A 19,698-nucleotide genomic window follows, 5' to 3' on the forward strand; every position below is an offset into this window, starting at 1 on the left:
TTGATCTGCTGACCATCTCAGCACACCTAATTTCATGAAACATTGGATTTTGCGTTGATCCATCACGATTATCGAAACTTGAAAAACAATTTTTCCGACTGACTGATTCAAGCCACATTTTGCACTATTTTTTTGCATCACAAATCTTTGTTTTTAATGGATGCGAGTACGCGTAACACCTCTCAACCCATAGCAGGGCTTCAAAGAGCAATGTTTTATCAATACAAGACATTTGAATAATTTCAAAAATTCGCAGACACAAATAAGTTTATACGGAACACAAAGGACTGCTGCCTTAATATTCGAAACAAATATTGGCAGTGATTTTGAAGCTAGTTGTATAGTCCTACGTCAACACAGTAGTTTTTTGTCGTATTCGACCTACAAATGCGCAATTTTGTTTCAAGATAAAATACTGAAAACGCTTCAAACTTCGAATTAATGCGTTTCATGCAAAGTTATATCGAAACAAAAACTTAATATAAAATCGACCTTGTTTTTTAAAGGGATAAATATCATTTCCATTAGAATTAAGAAATACTAATAGTAGGTCATTCCCGGCGGTACGTAAAATCACCCACCTGAGCTTAACATGTATCACCGGCCCTGCATATACTTACCAGCGCTTGATATTATGAGAAGTGTTTTATCAATCGTCTAATAGATCTTGGAACTTTAATACACTTTTCTAAAGAAACCGCCTAACTAAATCTTTATAATTTTGAGTCACAGGACTAATTCTGCATCAAATGATTGTAAATTATAAGTCTACACCAGAACTAAAAATTTACTGCAGAGATTCTGGTTCTATCTGTGGTCAGAAGCGAGATAATCGTTCATTGTCCCAATTAGTCGAAAAAACAAATGATCTGGGATATGTACCTTATTGCCGGATTCCTAATTCACGTTCCCTGTGTTGTAGGATACTTCACTGTGAAACGTTCGGTCTCCAGAGCCTCTAAATTCGTATTTCAAAGAGATTACATGTGCGATATGTGCGAGATCAAGTAGATAACTCAATTTAATGTTATAATATTTGAATGCTACAGCTTTGGATATGAGAAGGACAAAGAGAACATTTTTATACTGTGCTCAAAGAGCCACACTGCTATTCACGGTGGATGCGGGATGGAAGTGACGCAACAAGTGTGCATTGACAAAAACTATCTACATACAACTTTGTGAAACAACACTGCTTGTCATATAACCGAACATTTTCCATCACCTTATAGCTAGCACTTACAGTCCATAGCAATCGCAAAAAGTTCTCATTCCAAATCACCTAAGTTCGAAATCGGATTCTCTCCGCGGTAGTGTGGAGGAGATTGCATGAAATCTATTTTCTTGCTTGCGACTAATATGGAGATTGCATAAAATCTTTTTTCTTGCTTGCGAGTAATATCGCCTAAATGTATACTATCCCGAACCATGTTTGGCTGTTCTATTTTTATATTATGCTCGTGACGTGTCATTTCGAGAAAATCTACATCATATTAAGTTTTCAATGTGCTTTCACTGAGAGCAAAACTAGTTTCCAGTTTGATGTCACACAGTATTTTTTTTTGCTTTCAATTTTGATCTTTTAACCGTTAAAACAACCAAAACGATAGCAAATTAGGTAATCGATATATACGAACAGCACAACATCAAATTGAGTTTTCTTTTTAATCTCACACTATACTCGGGTAGACATTAACTCTTTAAGAGTTATCCAACAAATCTTTGTTGTTGATTGTTTATTTATATAGTTGGATTGGTATCATGGAGTCAGATTTTACACAAAAGCAAAAAAATACAAATTTTTCAAAATAATAAATAAACATATGCTTATACAATATATGAATCAATCGTTGAAAAACTATTTTAAGTATTTTTATAGAGAATGAAGTGAAAATTACACACAATGTAAACCTCTTATTTTGAGTAATGCATTTTTCACCAGTTACGTTGAACCTTGAACACGAAGGAAAGGAAGAAAAAAAATACGTTTTTCGAGAATAGAATTTATTTTTCGGTTCTGATAATCTTCCACAGCCATGATAACCACTTCCTCTTTTTACTATTTTTTTTCGGTTTTTTTAACGATATGATTATAAGAGGAGAAGGAATATGAAATCATAGAGCCATAGTACTCAAGGAAGAGCAAGGATGTGAAGAATAAAGTGCGGAAAAGTGAGACGTGACAAGGGTCATTTAAGTAAGCAGAAGGCTTCTCGTATCTAAACTTTTACCTTCTACCAGAGGAGTCGAACTTAGGCATCTTAGCGATACGAGTCATCCGAGTCTCTGATATGTCAGAAAGTAAAGGCAAAGGTCGTTTGCCATTTTCTGTCCGAACCGGCAAAAGTAAAGTTACGAGAAGTTGTCACATTCTGCCCACGACGGTTTCTCACACAATGTGTTTCATTGTGTTGATATTTTCTCATACAGTAGGTTTATGTCTTTTTACTATGTACAGTATGCAGAACGTTTTATTTTCGTTGGAAAAATTCAGTGAACGTAGTTTTTTTTTCATTTTTTGTAATTCAACTGTTTAGATTTTTGTATGTGGTTAATACTATTAGATTTTCAATTAATATTCCAACATTTTTCTACGTATCTACTTAGCAGAATGATTTGTTTTCTCAAAAACGTTCAGTGAACATTTCTATTTTGTGCTATGTTAATTTATACACATTTCGCAAACAAATTTTTTGATTCTCCAATCTATTCTAAAATCTCTATTCACACATACTGTGTGATACCATCTGGTGCATGCGTCACGACCCAGTCTTGAGGGTTTGTGGTTTCAACCCACAAATTGGGGCACAAGTTGACAACGTTATCAGATCGCTCGATGAGAGTATTGAATATGGTATACTTCCTGTATATAACTGGATCAAAGTTTTTATCGTAAAGTGCTTTGCCCAGGCGCGTAGCCAGAGAAAATTTTCGGGGGGGGGGGGGGGGGTTTAGAACATGGTGATAAATCAACACATGCACAATTTATATCACAATGTTTCCCATGGGTTATAATTTTTTGTTTCGGGGGGGGGGGGGGGGGTTTGAACCCCTAAACCCCCCCCCCTGTATACGCGCCTGGCTTTGCCTAAAAGATAACATTCAATGTTGTTTATCACATTTGGACCACAGTGATATCCATCATGTTGAGGGTTTATTTTGTTCTCTCCAATTTTCGAAGTTTTAAAATTAATAAAAGTATTTATCAGTTGTTGGTCTTCAAATCCAGTTTTTACTTTTTTTATTGTATCCAGTAACTGAACAAGTGAATGGTTGAACCGTGAATCAAAGTAATGGAAATATTTGCTTTTTGAATCAACTATTGCAACTGTGAAATGATTCTTATATAGGAGAGGTAATAAAACCAACGAATGGTTTAAATTCTTAATAATTATGTCTTTCATATTTATTAGAGACATATTTTTACATTGATTTTGTATATTGATATCAACCATGGTGAATAATAAACTGGTTTGTATGTGGGATACCACTTTAGTTTGATCATGGTGGCCAGGGCCGGTGAAAGAGGTGGGTACGGTAGGTAGCACTACCCACCCGAATATTACCCACCTGAAATTTCGAACAAAAACAATGGAAATATTAGCATTATTCATAATAACAAGAATATTTTTATTGTAATTCGGGATAATAAATAAAATCAAAATTATAGAATGCTAGTTCTCAAGGTAGAGCAAGGATGTAAAGATATACCGCAGAAAGGTGAGACGTGACAAGGGTCATTTGAGCAGGCAGAAATCTTTTAGTAACTTAACTTTTCCCTTCCAGCCAAGGAGCCGAGCTTAAGCATCTCATCAATGCGAATTACTCGGGTCTCTGAGATACCGGAAAATACCGATAAAGGTCTTTTTCACTTTACATTCCGAAACGGCAAAAGAAGAATGCAGTAGCAAGTAGAAAGTAACAACTTTTGGTAGCTTTTCCGGAATAGTAAATAGTAGAAGACCTTCATCGGAATTTTCCGGCTGATGTTTAAAGTCGACTCCTCTTGTAAAAAGTGAAAGTTAAGTTACTAAAAAATTTCTGCATAATGAAATGGACCTTGTCACATCTCACCTTCTATATCTTCACATGAAGAAAATCACTCAAAATCTTTTGACGTCGGACTACGTTTTTTTATTCAATAATATAATTTAATTTTAAGGCACACTGCTTAATCTCTAAGATGCCAAGGGTATTTTCTAATCTTAATTAACGACTAACTTAAAACAAGAATAGTATCATTAGGTAATGTCGTATCGGGGTCGCGGATTCTCGAAAACTTTCTCGAACTTTCTGGTGGCGATCAGCATTGGCCGGTGAATTGGATATAGCATGAGAGTCTTCCAGATGGCGTTGGTAAATATTTATGTTCGCCGCATCATTCAGTCCGTGTGGGTCCACGGGAAAAATCATCAGGCAACAAAGACTCGGTGGGTGGCCCGCAGCCTGGTCATCGACTGGAGCGGTTCTCCGTTGTCGGTGATGTTACTGAAGAGAATCAAAGCAAAGTCTTGGCATTACATTCATGTGGTGGAATTTGGCCTTTCTGTTTCAACAGACTTCGCAGCCGATTCTTAGTGTACATAATCATTGCATGACTAGTACTATGGATCCTACTGACACTAAGAATCCTTCCAGGTCGGGGCTCGAACAGACGACAGCTGGCTTGTAAGACCAGCGTTCTATGCATTGAACCGCCAACCCGGGAAGAGAATCAAAGATAAGTAAATATTGTGGAAAACGAGGTAAAAAGGGGATGTGGGAACAGCATGTCTCAATACGACAGAGATCTAATTAGTTTCCATCGAGATGGTGAAGAGACGGGGGAAAGGAGAAAGAAAAAGTTAGTGATAAAAAACAAAGATCTTGTTAGTTCCAATGAAGATGGTAGACAGGGACGGGGATCGAGAGAATCGGGCGGATGACTACGTTTTTGCTTTCTATACCGGTGTGCAAATTCAAAATACTGAGAACCGTACAAACAGTGCTCAGGTTTTGAACATCTATGTCTCAATCATTTTTAATTAATTTTCCATATCATTACATAAACTGCATTAAAAATATTTCTACAGTTCGATTGGAGTAGATGAATCTATATCTATAAAATCATATTTCAGATAATTGGTGATCGAAATTTCAGTTAGTAACAAAAATCTTTGTCATGGTTTCTTCTAACAAATACATACAAGTTCACGGTTTCCATTCAATTTCTGCGTTTCAATGAGTGTTTTTGCTTCTAAGAAAATCACTCATACAAACCAAGATTCTGTATCGAATAAACTTGAACTCTGTGTGGTTCAGAAAAGAAGTAAAAGTTGCTAACACATCGTTCAAACAGTCCAGGAGCTAATCAGAAAAACATAATTTCGTGTGCAGGCATATTTTTTATTCATCAACATTGAGGAAATATATCGCAGCCCAATTCGTTTAATTTTGTCATTGTTATCATTGACTTATGGCACGGTGCATTGTCTTGGTTAACGGTGAATCACTCTTGATGGTACTTTTCTGTTCAAGATAGTCGATGTTAATTATACCTCGAACATCTAAAAAACTTATGCCATGATTGTTCCAGCTACCTGTTTCGTTTTCAGATGGCTTTCCCAGTCTGAATGCTGGTATGACCCCGGATAAAAATAGTGGATCCATGTTTCGTCCACTGTTCCAAACCATCGCATTACATTTTATTGCGGCAGACTTTTGTTGATTATGAGCGGCCGTGTTCGAGATCCGTTTGGTAACGATTTTTTTATGCTCAGATTTTCGTACAAGATCGTAAAAGAACTTCCAGTACATGTGCTAACGATCTCAGCATATCTAATCTCACGAACTTTGATTCTGCGTTCATACATCACGATTATCAAAACTTGATTATTTTTTTCCGGTTGACTGCCTTATTTAGCCACGTTCAAAATCAAAATACCACAAACCTTCATTTTTAATGGATCCTAGTAGGGAAAGCACTTCTCAAGCTATAGCTGGGCTTGCGCGTTTTTCCTTTAAAAAGCAATGTTTTAGCAACACACGGAATTCGTTATTTCTATTTTTTATAAATAAATTAGATTCAGTGTTCGTAGTGCTATTGACGTTAAATGTTAAATGTACTTTGAATTGAAAACAAATATTGGCAGTGATTTTGAAACCAGGTTAAACCTTAGATGCGAAATTTTGTTTTAAAACTTAGTACCGAAAACTCTTCAAACTTCTAATTTACGCGTTTTATGAAAAGTTTTTTAGAATCAATATTCTATTAAAAAAACGACTGCACTTTTCAGGGATAAATATCATTTCCATTGGAAAAGAGAAATACTTCGAAATAGTGGGTCGTTCTCCGCAGTATGAAAAATTACCCACCTGGGTTTAACATGTTTCACCGGCCCCGATGGTGGCTGCTCAAAAACTTGAGAACAAACTCAATTAGATAATTTGAAACCCAACTGGTCCAGCTGGATTTCCAAATTGTTTTGAAATCTCCGTGCTGGAGTTTGTATTTTCCTTTAAGTAAGATCCACAGATCATCACAATTACTAGATCGCTCTCTAGTATAATATAATGGATCAGAAATAAGTTTATTTTCTAAAATGCTCTCAAATCCTTTGAGTCCAGTGGAATGGAAACCTTTCAATTTTTTATCGAAAGAAATTATGCTTCTGTCGTAAATGGATTCTGTATGAGTAATTACTCATACTCTTCAGCATATTATTCATTACTCATACTCTTCAGCATATTATTCGACTCTGACCCTTTTCCCAGAGCAACCATTATGCCTGAAGATAGCTGAATATATCAGCAACCTTTCCAGTAGTATGCCAGCTTGGCTATTTTTGTGTCCCCATATATCATCTAGACGAAATAAATGAGTGAATCCATAGTTACTCATACTCTTCAGCATATTACTCGACTCTGACCCTTTTCCCAGAGGAACCACTATACCTGAAGATAGCTGAATATATCAGCAACCTGCTCAGCAGTATGCCAGCTTGGCTATTTTTGTGTTCCCATATATCATCTAGACGAAATAATTGTGTGAATCCATAGTTACTCATACTCTTCAGCATATTACTCGACTCTGACCCTTTTCCCAGAGGAACCACTATACCTGAAGATAGCTGAATATATCAGCAACCTGCTCAGCAGTATGCCAGCTTGGCTATTTTTGTGTTCTCATATATCATCTACACGAAATAATTGAGTGAATTCATAGTTACTCATACTCTTCAGCATATTACTCGACTCTGACCCTTTTCCCAGAGGAACCACTATACCTGAAGATAGCTGAATATATCAGAAACCTGCTCAGCAGTATGCCAGCTTGGCTATTTTTGTGTTCTCATATATCATGTATTCGTAATAATTTAGTGAATTCATTGTTACTCATACTCTTCAGCATATTACTCGACTCTGACCCTTTTCCCAGAGGAACCACTATACCTGAAGATAGCTGAATATATCAGCAACCTGCTCAGCAGTATGCCAGCTTGGCTATTTTTGTGTTCTCATATATCATCTACACGAAATAATTGAGTGAATTCATAGTTACTCATACTCTTCAGCATATTACTCGACTCTGACCCTTTTCCCAGAGGAACCACTATACCTGAAGATAGCTGAATATATCAGAAACCTGCTCAGCAGTATGCCAGCTTGGCTATTTTTGTGTTCTCATATATCATGTATTCGAAATAATTTAGTGAATTCATTGTTACTCATACTCTTCAGCATATTACTCGACTCTGACCCTTTTCCCAGAGGAACCACTATACCTGAAGATAGCTGAATATATCAGCAACCTGCTCAGCAGTATGCCAGCTTGGCTATTTTTGTGTTCTCATAAATCATGTATTCGAAATAATTTAGTGAATTCATTGTTACTAATACTCTTCAGCATATTACTCGACTCTGACCCTTTTCCCAGAGGAACCACTATACCTGAAGATAGCTGAATATATCAGCAACCTGCTCAGCAGTATGCCAGCTTGGCTATTTTTGTGTTCTCATATATCATCTACACGAAATAATTGAGTGAATTCATAGTTACTCATACTCTTCAGCATATTACTCGACTCTGACCCTTTTCCCAGAGGAACCACTATACCTGAAGATAGCTGAATATATCAGAAACCTGCTCAGCAGTATGCCAGCTTGGCTATTTTTGTGTTCTCATATATCATGTATTCGAAATAATTTAGTGAATTCATTGTTACTCATACTCTTCAGCATATTACTCGACTCTGACCCTTTTCCCAGAGGAACCACTATACCTGAAGATAGCTGAATATATCAGAAACCTGCTCAGCAGTATGCCAGCTTGGCTATTTTTGTGTTCTCATATATCATGTATTCGAAATAATTTAGTGAATTCATTGTTACTCATACTCTTCAGCATATTACTCGACTCTGACCCTTTTCCCAGAGGAACCACTATACCTGAAGATAGCTGAATATATCAGCAACCTGCTCAGCAGTATGCCAGCTTGGCTATTTTTGTGTTCTCATATATCATGTATTCGAAATAATTTAGTGAATTCATTGTTACTAATACTCTTCAGCATATTACTCGACTCTGACCCTTTTCCCAGAGGAACCACTATACCTGAAGATAGCTGAATATATCAGCAACCTGCTCAGCAGTATGCCAGCTTGGCTATTTTTGTGTTCCCATATATCATCTAGACGAAATAATTGAGTGAATTCATAGTTACTCATACTCTTCAGCATATTACTCGACTCTGACCCTTTTCCCAGAGGAACCACTATACCTGAAGATAGCAGAATATATCAGAAACCTGCTTAGCAGTATGCCAGCTTGGCTATTTTTGTGTTCCCATATATCATCTAGACGAAATAATTGTGTGCATTCATAGTTACTCATACTCTTCAGCATATTACTCGACTCTGACCCTTTTCCCAGAGGAACCATTATGCCTGAAGATAGCTGAATATATCAGCAACCTTTCCAGCAGTATGCCAGCTTGGCTATTTTTGTGTTCTTATATATCATCTAGATGAAATAATTGTGCGCATCCATAGTTACTCATACTCTTCAGCATATTACTCGACTCTAACCCTTTTCCCAGAGGAACCACTATACCTTAAGATAGCTGAATATATCAGCAACCTGCTCAGCAGTATGCCAGCTTGGCTATTTTTGTGTTCCCATATATCATCTAGACGAAATAATTGAGTGAATTCATAGTTACTCATACTCTTCAGCATATTACTCGACTCTGACCCTTTTCCCAGAGGAACCACTATACCTGAAGATAGCTGAATATATCAGCAACCTGCTCAGCAGTATGCCAGCTTGGCTATTTTTGTGTTCTCATATATCATCTAGACGAAATAATTGACTTTCGAGTAATATGCTGAAGAGTATGAGTAACTATGAATTCACATAGTTACTCATACTCTTCAGCATATTACTCGACTCTGACCCTTTTCCCAGAGGAACCACTATACCTGAAGATAGCTGAATATATCAGAAACCTGCTCAGCAGTATGCCAGCTTGGCTATTTTTGTGTTCTCATATATCATGTATTCGAAATAATTTAGTGAATTCATTGTTACTCATACTCTTCAGCATATTACTCGACTCTGACCCTTTTCCCAGAAGAACCATTATGCCTGAAGATAGCTGAATATATCAGTAACTTTTCCAGCAGTATGCCAGCTTGGCTATTTTTGTGTTCCCATATATCATCTAGACGAAATAATTGTGTGCATTCATAGTTACTCATACTCTTCAGCATATTACTCGACTCTGACCCTTTTCCCAAAAGAACCATTATGCCTGAAGATAGCTGAATATATCAGTAACTTTTCCAGCAGTATGCCAGCTTGGCTATTTTTGTGTTCTTATATATCATCTAGACGAAATAATTGTGTGCATTCATAGTTACTCATACTCTTCAGCATATTACTCGACTCTGACCCTTTTCCCAGAGGAACCATTATGCCTGAAGATAGCTGAATATATCAGCAACCTTTCCAGCAGTATGCCAGCTTGGCTATTTTTGTGTTCTTATATATCATCTAGATGAAATAATTGTGTGCATCCATAGTTACTCATACTCTTCAGCATATTACTCGACTCTAACCCTTTTCCCAGAGGAACCACTATACCTTAAGATAGCTGAATATATCAGAAACCTGCTCAGCAGTATGCCAGCTTGGCTATTTTTGTGTTCCCATATATCATCTAGACGAAATAATTGAGTGAATTCATAGTTACTCATACTCTTCAGCATATTACTCGACTCTGACCCTTTTCCCAGAGGAACCACTATACCTGAAGATAGCTGAATATATCAGCAACCTGCTCAGCAGTATGCCAGCTTGGCTATTTTTGTGTTCTCATATATCATCTAGACGAAATAATTGAGTGAATTCATAGTTACTCATACTCTTCAGCATATTACTCGACTCTGACCCTTTTCCCAGAGGAACCACTATACCTGAAGATAGCTGAATATATCAGCAACCTTTCCAGCAGTATGCCAGCTTGGCTATTTTTGTGTTCTCATATATCATGTATTCGAAATAATTTAGTGAATTCATTGTTACTCATACTCTTCAGCATATTACTCGACTCTGACCCTTTTCCCAGAGGAACCACTATACCTGAAGATAGCTGAATATATCAGCAACCTGCTCAGCAGTATGCCAGCTTGGCTATTTTTGTGTTCTCATATATCATGTATTCGAAATAATTTAGTGAATTCATAGTTACTCATACTCTTCAGCATATTACTCGACTCTGACCCTTTTCCCAGAGGAACCACTATACCTGAAGATAGCTGAATATATCAGCAACCTATTCAGCAGTATACCAGCTTGGCTATTTTTGTGTTCTCATATATCATGTATTCGAAATAATTTAGTGAATTCATTGTTACTAATACTCTTCAGCATATTACTCGACTCTGACCCTTTTCCCAGAGGAACCACTATGCCTGAAGATAGCTGAATATATCAGCAACCTGCTCAGCAGTATGCCAGCTTGGCTATTTTTGTGTTCCCATATATCATCTAGACGAAATAATTGAGTGAATTCATAGTTACTCATACTCTTCAGCATATTACTCGACTCTGACCCTTTTCCCAGAGGAACCACTATACCTGAAGATAGCAGAATATATCAGAAACCTGCTTAGCAGTATGCCAGCTTGGCTATTTTTGTGTTCCCATATATCATCTAGACGAAATAATTGTGTGCATTCATAGTTACTCATACTCTTCAGCATATTACTCGACTCTGACCCTTTTCCCAGAGGAACCATTATGCCTGAAGATAGCTGAATATATCAGCAACCTTTCCAGCAGTATGCCAGCTTGGCTATTTTTGTGTTCTTATATATCATCTAGATGAAATAATTGTGCGCATCCATAGTTACTCATACTCTTCAGCATATTACTCGACTCTAACCCTTTTCCCAGAGGAACCACTATACCTTAAGATAGCTGAATATATCAGCAACCTGCTCAGCAGTATGCCAGCTTGGCTATTTTTGTGTTCCCATATATCATCTAGACGAAATAATTGAGTGAATTCATAGTTACTCATACTCTTCAGCATATTACTCGACTCTGACCCTTTTCCCAGAGGAACCACTATACCTGAAGATAGCTGAATATATCAGCAACCTGCTCAGCAGTATGCCAGCTTGGCTATTTTTGTGTTCTCATATATCATCTAGACGAAATAATTGACTTTCGAGTAATATGCTGAAGAGTATGAGTAACTATGAATTCACATAGTTACTCATACTCTTCAGCATATTACTCGACTCTGACCCTTTTCCCAGAGGAACCACTATACCTGAAGATAGCTGAATATATCAGAAACCTGCTCAGCAGTATGCCAGCTTGGCTATTTTTGTGTTCTCATATATCATGTATTCGAAATAATTTAGTGAATTCATTGTTACTCATACTCTTCAGCATATTACTCGACTCTGACCCTTTTCCCAGAAGAACCATTATGCCTGAAGATAGCTGAATATATCAGTAACTTTTCCAGCAGTATGCCAGCTTGGCTATTTTTGTGTTCCCATATATCATCTAGACGAAATAATTGTGTGCATTCATAGTTACTCATACTCTTCAGCATATTACTCGACTCTGACCCTTTTCCCAAAAGAACCATTATGCCTGAAGATAGCTGAATATATCAGTAACTTTTCCAGCAGTATGCCAGCTTGGCTATTTTTGTGTTCTTATATATCATCTAGACGAAATAATTGTGTGCATTCATAGTTACTCATACTCTTCAGCATATTACTCGACTCTGACCCTTTTCCCAGAGGAACCATTATGCCTGAAGATAGCTGAATATATCAGCAACCTTTCCAGCAGTATGCCAGCTTGGCTATTTTTGTGTTCTTATATATCATCTAGATGAAATAATTGTGTGCATCCATAGTTACTCATACTCTTCAGCATATTACTCGACTCTAACCCTTTTCCCAGAGGAACCACTATACCTTAAGATAGCTGAATATATCAGAAACCTGCTCAGCAGTATGCCAGCTTGGCTATTTTTGTGTTCCCATATATCATCTAGACGAAATAATTGAGTGAATTCATAGTTACTCATACTCTTCAGCATATTACTCGACTCTGACCCTTTTCCCAGAGGAACCACTATACCTGAAGATAGCTGAATATATCAGCAACCTGCTCAGCAGTATGCCAGCTTGGCTATTTTTGTGTTCTCATATATCATCTAGACGAAATAATTGAGTGAATTCATAGTTACTCATACTCTTCAGCATATTACTCGACTCTGACCCTTTTCCCAGAGGAACCACTATACCTGAAGATAGCTGAATATATCAGCAACCTTTCCAGCAGTATGCCAGCTTGGCTATTTTTGTGTTCTCATATATCATGTATTCGAAATAATTTAGTGAATTCATTGTTACTCATACTCTTCAGCATATTACTCGACTCTGACCCTTTTCCCAGAGGAACCACTATACCTGAAGATAGCTGAATATATCAGCAACCTGCTCAGCAGTATGCCAGCTTGGCTATTTTTGTGTTCTCATATATCATGTATTCGAAATAATTTAGTGAATTCATAGTTACTCATACTCTTCAGCATATTACTCGACTCTGACCCTTTTCCCAGAGGAACCACTATACCTGAAGATAGCTGAATATATCAGCAACCTATTCAGCAGTATACCAGCTTGGCTATTTTTGTGTTCCCATATATCATCTAGACGAAATAATTGAGTGAATTCATAGTTACTCATACTCTTCAGCATATTACTCGACTCTGACCCTTTTCCCAGAGGAACCACTATACCTGAAGATAGCTGAATATATCAGCAACCTTTCCAGCAGTATGCCAGCTTGGCTATTTTTGTGTTCTCATATATCATGTATTCGAAATAATTTAGTGAATTCATTGTTACTCATACTCTTCAGCATATTACTCGACTCTGACCCTTTTCCCAGAGGAACCACTATACCTGAAGATAGCTGAATATATCAGCAACCTGCTCAGCAGTATGCCAGCTTGGCTATTTTTGTGTTCTCATATATCATGTATTCGAAATAATTTAGTGAATTCATTGTTACTCATACTCTTCAGCATATTACTCGACTCTGACCCTTTTCCCAGAGGAACCACTATACCTGAAGATAGCTGAATATATCAGCAACCTGTAATGAACTAAATTTATGAATTGAATGGAATTTGTGTGTAATTGGCGGAATCGATGTCATATCGGCGTGAAAGCTCGAACCCTATTTCCCCTCTATGTAAATATGTCAGTTGTGTACATAATAGATATGAGTTAGGCTGAATTCAGAAATATGATTTATCAGGCACTTTGATCCTGACTAGCTACCGAAGCAGACGTTTTTTATATAAATTAAATTAAAAGAAAGTGTCCCATTTAAAAGTAAGTATAAATCTTAAAGTGGCGACGAGTGAGAAACGGTTTCCTTTAGTTTTCGCGTGTGATATTGTTCCACGAGTGGTTATTGGCTCTTCGCTGCCTTGGAGGGCACCGGCGAAAACTCCGATAGGAAGGGCTCAATTTAAGGGCACTGTTCTAGCGATCCACTGAGACGTCCAAAAATTTTGGAAGCGCGAGTTTTTTTTTTTTTTTATATTCTGGACAATAGTTTAATAGGTGAGTACAAAGGCTGCAAGAGTTTCAGTATTGTTTTATATTTGAATGTGAATATTGTTATAATATAATATAGTTGAATAGATTGATTGTTAGTCTATTGTTTCCCTAATTCTTTTCTTTTTACCGTTTAATTGTTTAGCCGGTCGCAAGCGACGCTTTGGAGGCCTGGCCAAATTTTGGCGTACCCAAACCAACCCGGAACGCGAAACAAATTCTGCTCAGACGTGTGAGTAAATTCCTTAAAGTTGAGCTACGGTGGATAAGAGCTTCTGGCTGAAGTGCGGGCTACATACAGTGAACGGAATTTTCGGTTCAAAAGGTACGTGTATTTTTGTTATAATTTTTTTTTATTGTGAGCCATTTTGATTCGGTTTAGGCATGGCGTTGTTAGGGACGATTGATCCGTACGTCATTGGCACATCTTTTTCAAACTATATTGAACGTTTGGAGTATTTTTTTTCGTGTAATAATATAGCTAATGAGCGAAAGAAAGACATTTTTATGAGTTTTTCTGGCATGCGTGTTTTCGAAGAGCTCAAATTGTTGTATCCGGGAACGGATTTAAAGGGGCTAAGCTATGAAGCTATTACAAAAAAATTAAAAGAGCGATTCGATAAGGTTGAATCGGATACTGTCCTTAGGTTCAAATTTCGCTGCCGGAAACAAGGACCGACAGAATCCGGTGAGAATTTTATCCTGGCAGTAAAGCTCCTTGCCGAACAGTGTGATTTCGGAGAGTTTAGAGATATGGCTATAAAAGATCAGTTGATATTTGGGGTTTATGATAAGAAATTACAGCAGCGTTTGTTGGACGAAGAAGACTTATCGGTTCGGACAGCAGAAAAGATAATTAAAAATAGCGAGTTAGCAACGTCTCGAGCGCAATTGTTAAATTCAGAGGAAAACTTTAATGTAAATTCAGTTAAACAACGTTTAGGACGAAGAGAGTTCAAATATGATAGGCCAGATTGGGATAGGAGATATGACAGATCGCGAAGCAGAAATGATCGGGACCAAGAAAATCGTCTCAGTTATGGTATGCATAACAGTAGGTCGCGTTCAGGACATAGATCGTCTAGCAGGGGTAGATATTCCAACTTTATTTGTAATTTTTGTAAGCTGAAAGGCCACATACAAAAAAATTGTTACCGGTACAAAAATCTGCAAAAAAATTCGGTTAAATCCATCGAGGACACTACGGAGAAAGCGGACAGCGTTCACGACTACTTTAAACGCCTTCGTGTTGATTACAACAGTGAAAGTGACTCTTCAGGTGAATATGCATGCCTAATGATAAAGTCGTTGAACAGAATTAGCGAACCTTGTTTCCTTGAAGCTAATATCGAGAACAAAATGATAAAAATGGAAATAGATAGTGGATCAGCAGTAACAGTTATTAGCAAAACAGATTTTCGTTACAATTTCAGGCATATTTTACTGAAAAATAGTAGTCGAAAACTTGTAGTTGTAAATGGTTCTACCTTAGAGATTTTGGGAACAGCTGTCGTGGCAGTCTTAATTAACGGCAAGAAGGCTCAGGTGGAGTTGGTTGTGCTGAACAGTAATCATCATTTCATTCCATTATTGGGGCGAGATTGGCTTGATGTTTTTTGCGAGGGATGGAGAAAGAAGTTATCAAATATTTTTTCAATAAATTCTGTAGTCTCGCAGCATAATACTAAACAGATATTAGATGATATTAAACTGAAATACAAAAACATTTTTGATAAAAGAATATCGGATCCCATCGTGGGTTTCGAAGCTGATTTAGTATTGCGTGAGGATAGTCCGATTTTCAAAAAAGCGTATCAGGTTCCATATCGCCTAAAAGAAAAAGTAAATGATTATTTGATAATGCTTGAAAAGGACGGTATCATTTCGCCTATTAAAACCAGTTTGTGGGCATCTCCGGTAATTGTGGTAATGAAAAAGAACGACACATTTAGGCTAGTAATAGACTGCAAAGTTTCGTTGAACAAAGTCTTAATTCCAAATACGTATCCACTACCTACAGCACAAGATCTGTTTGCATCTTTGGCAAACTGTAAAATTTTTTGTTCACTTGACTTATCTAATGCCTACACTCAGTTAAACTTGTCAAAATCATCTAGGAAATTTGTTGTGATAAATACGATGAGGGGTCTTTTCACTTACAATCGCCTTCCGCAAGGCGCTTCATCAAGTGCTGCAATATTTCAGCAAATAATGGATACAATACTAGGAGGGCTGAGCTACGTTTACTGTTATCTTGATGATGTGTTGATTGCTGGAAAAAGTCTCGAAGAATGCAAACAAAAACTGTTTTTAGTACTGGACCGATTACATACAGCCAATGTGAAAGTAAATTTTGATAAGTGCAAGTTTTTTGTAGATGAGTTGCCTTATTTGGGACATATTATTACGAAAAATGGTCTTATGCCTAATCCAGACAAGGTGGCAACAATACAACAAGCGAAAACACCAGAAAATGTAACACAAGTTAAAGCATATCTTGGCCTCATAAATTATTATAATAAGTTTTTACCAAATCTATCATCAACTTTGAACCCTTTGTATAAACTACTAATGAAAAATGTTAAATTTGTCTGGAATACCTTATGCGACAAAGCATTTAATGATAGTAAACGTCAGTTGTTAAATGCAAACATGCTTGTCTTATATGACGCTAAGAAACCAATAATTGTTTGTGCAGATGCTTCTTCATACGGGTTGGGTGGTGTAATTGCCCACATAATAAATGGAATAGAAAAGCCTATCTATTTCACTTCATTCTCGTTAAATTCCGCTCAAAAAACTTACCCAATCCTCCATTTGGAAGCTTTAGCTATTGTTTCAACAGTGAAGAAATTTCACAAATATTTATATGGACAGAAATTTACCATTTATACAGACCACAAACCACTTTTGGGAATTTTCGGAAGATCGGGACGAAACTCTATTTTTGTAACAAGGTTACAGCGCTACATCATGGAGCTGTCTATATATAACTTCGATATTCTTTATAGACCATCAGATAAAATGTGCAATGCTGACTTCTGCTCTAGATTCCCACTTGACAATGAAGTTCCAAAGTCAGTTGATAAGGATTGCATTAATAGTTTAAACTTTTCTTATAACCCTCCACTTGACTATTTTATGATTGAACAAGAAACTAAGCAAGATCCTCAGTTACAACAAATTTTAAAATACATAAAGCAAGGATGGCCAGAAAGATTGGATAAGAGTTTGAAAAATATTTATTCTCAGCACCAAGATTTGGAAGAGATAAACGGTTGTTTGATGTTCCAAAATAGAGTAGTAGTTCCATTTGCTTTACAAAACAAAATGTTGAAACTTTTACATGCTAATCATGCGGGAACGATAAAAATGAAGCAACTCGCGAGACGAAGTGTTTACTGGTTTGGATTGAACTCGGACATAGACAACTATATCAAAAAGTGCGATATTTGTCTTAAAATGGCTACAATTCCTGGAACAAACATAACATACGAATGGAGTCCAACAACTAAACCTTTCAGTAGAGTTCATGCTGATTTTTTTTATTTTGAAAGTAATGTTTTTCTCCTGATAGTTGACAGTTTTTCTAAATGGCTTGAAGTCATATGGATGAAGTTTGGTACAGACGCGGAAAAGGTTATAAAAAAATTTCAACGGTTTTTTGCTTGTTTCGGTCTACCAGACGTGATTATTACAGATAATGGGCCACCATTCAATTCTAAACACTTCATATCTTATCTTGAAATGCAAGGAATCAAGGTAATGAAAAGTCCGCCTTATCACCCTCAAAGTAATGGACAGGCCGAGCGCTTAGTGCGAGTTGCGAAGGATATTCTAAAAAAATTTCTACTTGATTCTGAAATGAAGAGTTTAGGTATGCAAGATCGGTTAGATTATTTCTTGTTCAATTATCGAAACAGCTGTCTTACCAATGGAGGGGATTTCCCTTCAGAAAGAGTTCTGTGTTATAAGCCTAAAACCTTGTTGGACTTGACAAATCCGAACAATAGTTACAAGAATCATATTATGCCTAGAAAACCTAACGAGCTACATAAGCCAAAGCAAGTTAAAAATGAACTTATTGATCCTTTTGCTAAGTTAGTCGCAGGAGACAAGGTTTACTACAAAAATCATAATATTAAAGAAACACAAAAATGGTTAGAAGCAAAATTTATTAAAAGAATTTGTACAAATATTTTTCAGATCGCGATCGGCTCAGTGTTAATCTCGGCTCACAGGGGGCAGATTAAGATTGCAAATGAGCCGGAACGCAGACGCAATGTGGCGTTTCAATTGGAGGAGGAGATGCCTGATCATGTACCAGGTCGAGGTACTAAGAGAAGTTTTGACGATTCCGATGACGATACACCATTCAAAGGTTTCTCACCTGTTCCACCACCAGCCATAAGCGAAAGGCACCCGGAAGCGTTGCGTTCGAATGAATCGGCAAGAGCCAGTTATGATAGTAGCGCTATCGAAGTCGCTACATTGCGGAGATCTTCAAGAGCGAGAAAAAAAAAATATGATGGTGAATATTTATACTTTAAGTGAAATGAATTAATTCCATTGGAAAGAACGTCGAATATTAGTATATTATTATATTAGTCGTTAAATTTTCATAATCTCTGAAATGTAATTTAATTATGCTTTGTTCAATTTCAATTGTTTAATCATATTGGTTATTCGAATAGCTTTAGGGAAAAGAATTTGTAATGAACTAAATTTATGAATTGAATGGAATTTGTGTGTAATTGGCGGAATCGATGTCATATCGGCGTGAAAGCTCGAACCCTATTTCCCCTCTATGTAAATATGTCAGTTGTGTACATAATAGATATGAGTTAGGCTGAATTCAGAAATATGATTTATCAGGCACTTTGATCCTGACTAGCTACCGAAGCAGACGTTTTTTATATAAATTAAATTAAAAGAAAGTGTCCCATTTAAAAGTAAGTATAAATCTTAAACAACCTATTCAGCAGTATGCCAGCTTGGCTATTTTTGTGTTCCCATATATCATCTAGACGAAATAATTGAGTGAATTCATAGTTACTCATACTCTTCAGCATATTACTCGACTCTGACCCTTTTCCCAGAGGAACCACTATACCTGAAGATAGCTGAATATATCACTAACCTTTCCAGCAGTATGCCAGCTTGGCTATTTTTGTGTTCCCATATATCATCTAGACGAAATAATTGAGTGAATTCATAGTTACTCATTCTCTTCAGCATATTACTCGACTCTGACCCTTTTCCCAGAGGAACCACTATACTTGAAGATAGCTGAATATATCAGCAACCTTTCCAGCAGTATGCCAGCTTGGCTATTTTTGTGTTCTCATATATCATGTATTCGAAATAATTTAGTGAATTCATTGTTACTCATACTCTTCAGCATATTACTCGACTCTGACCCTTTTCCCAGAGGAACCACTATACCTTAAGATAGCTGAATATATCAGCAACCTATTCAGCAGTATGCCAGCTTGGCTATTTTTGTGTTCCCATATATCATCTAGACGAAATAATTGAGTGAATTCATAGTTACTC

The sequence above is a fragment of the Malaya genurostris genome, chromosome 2, assembly GCF_030247185.1.
Source record: "Malaya genurostris strain Urasoe2022 chromosome 2, Malgen_1.1, whole genome shotgun sequence".
NCBI classification, from domain to species: Eukaryota; Metazoa; Arthropoda; class Insecta; order Diptera; family Culicidae; genus Malaya; species Malaya genurostris.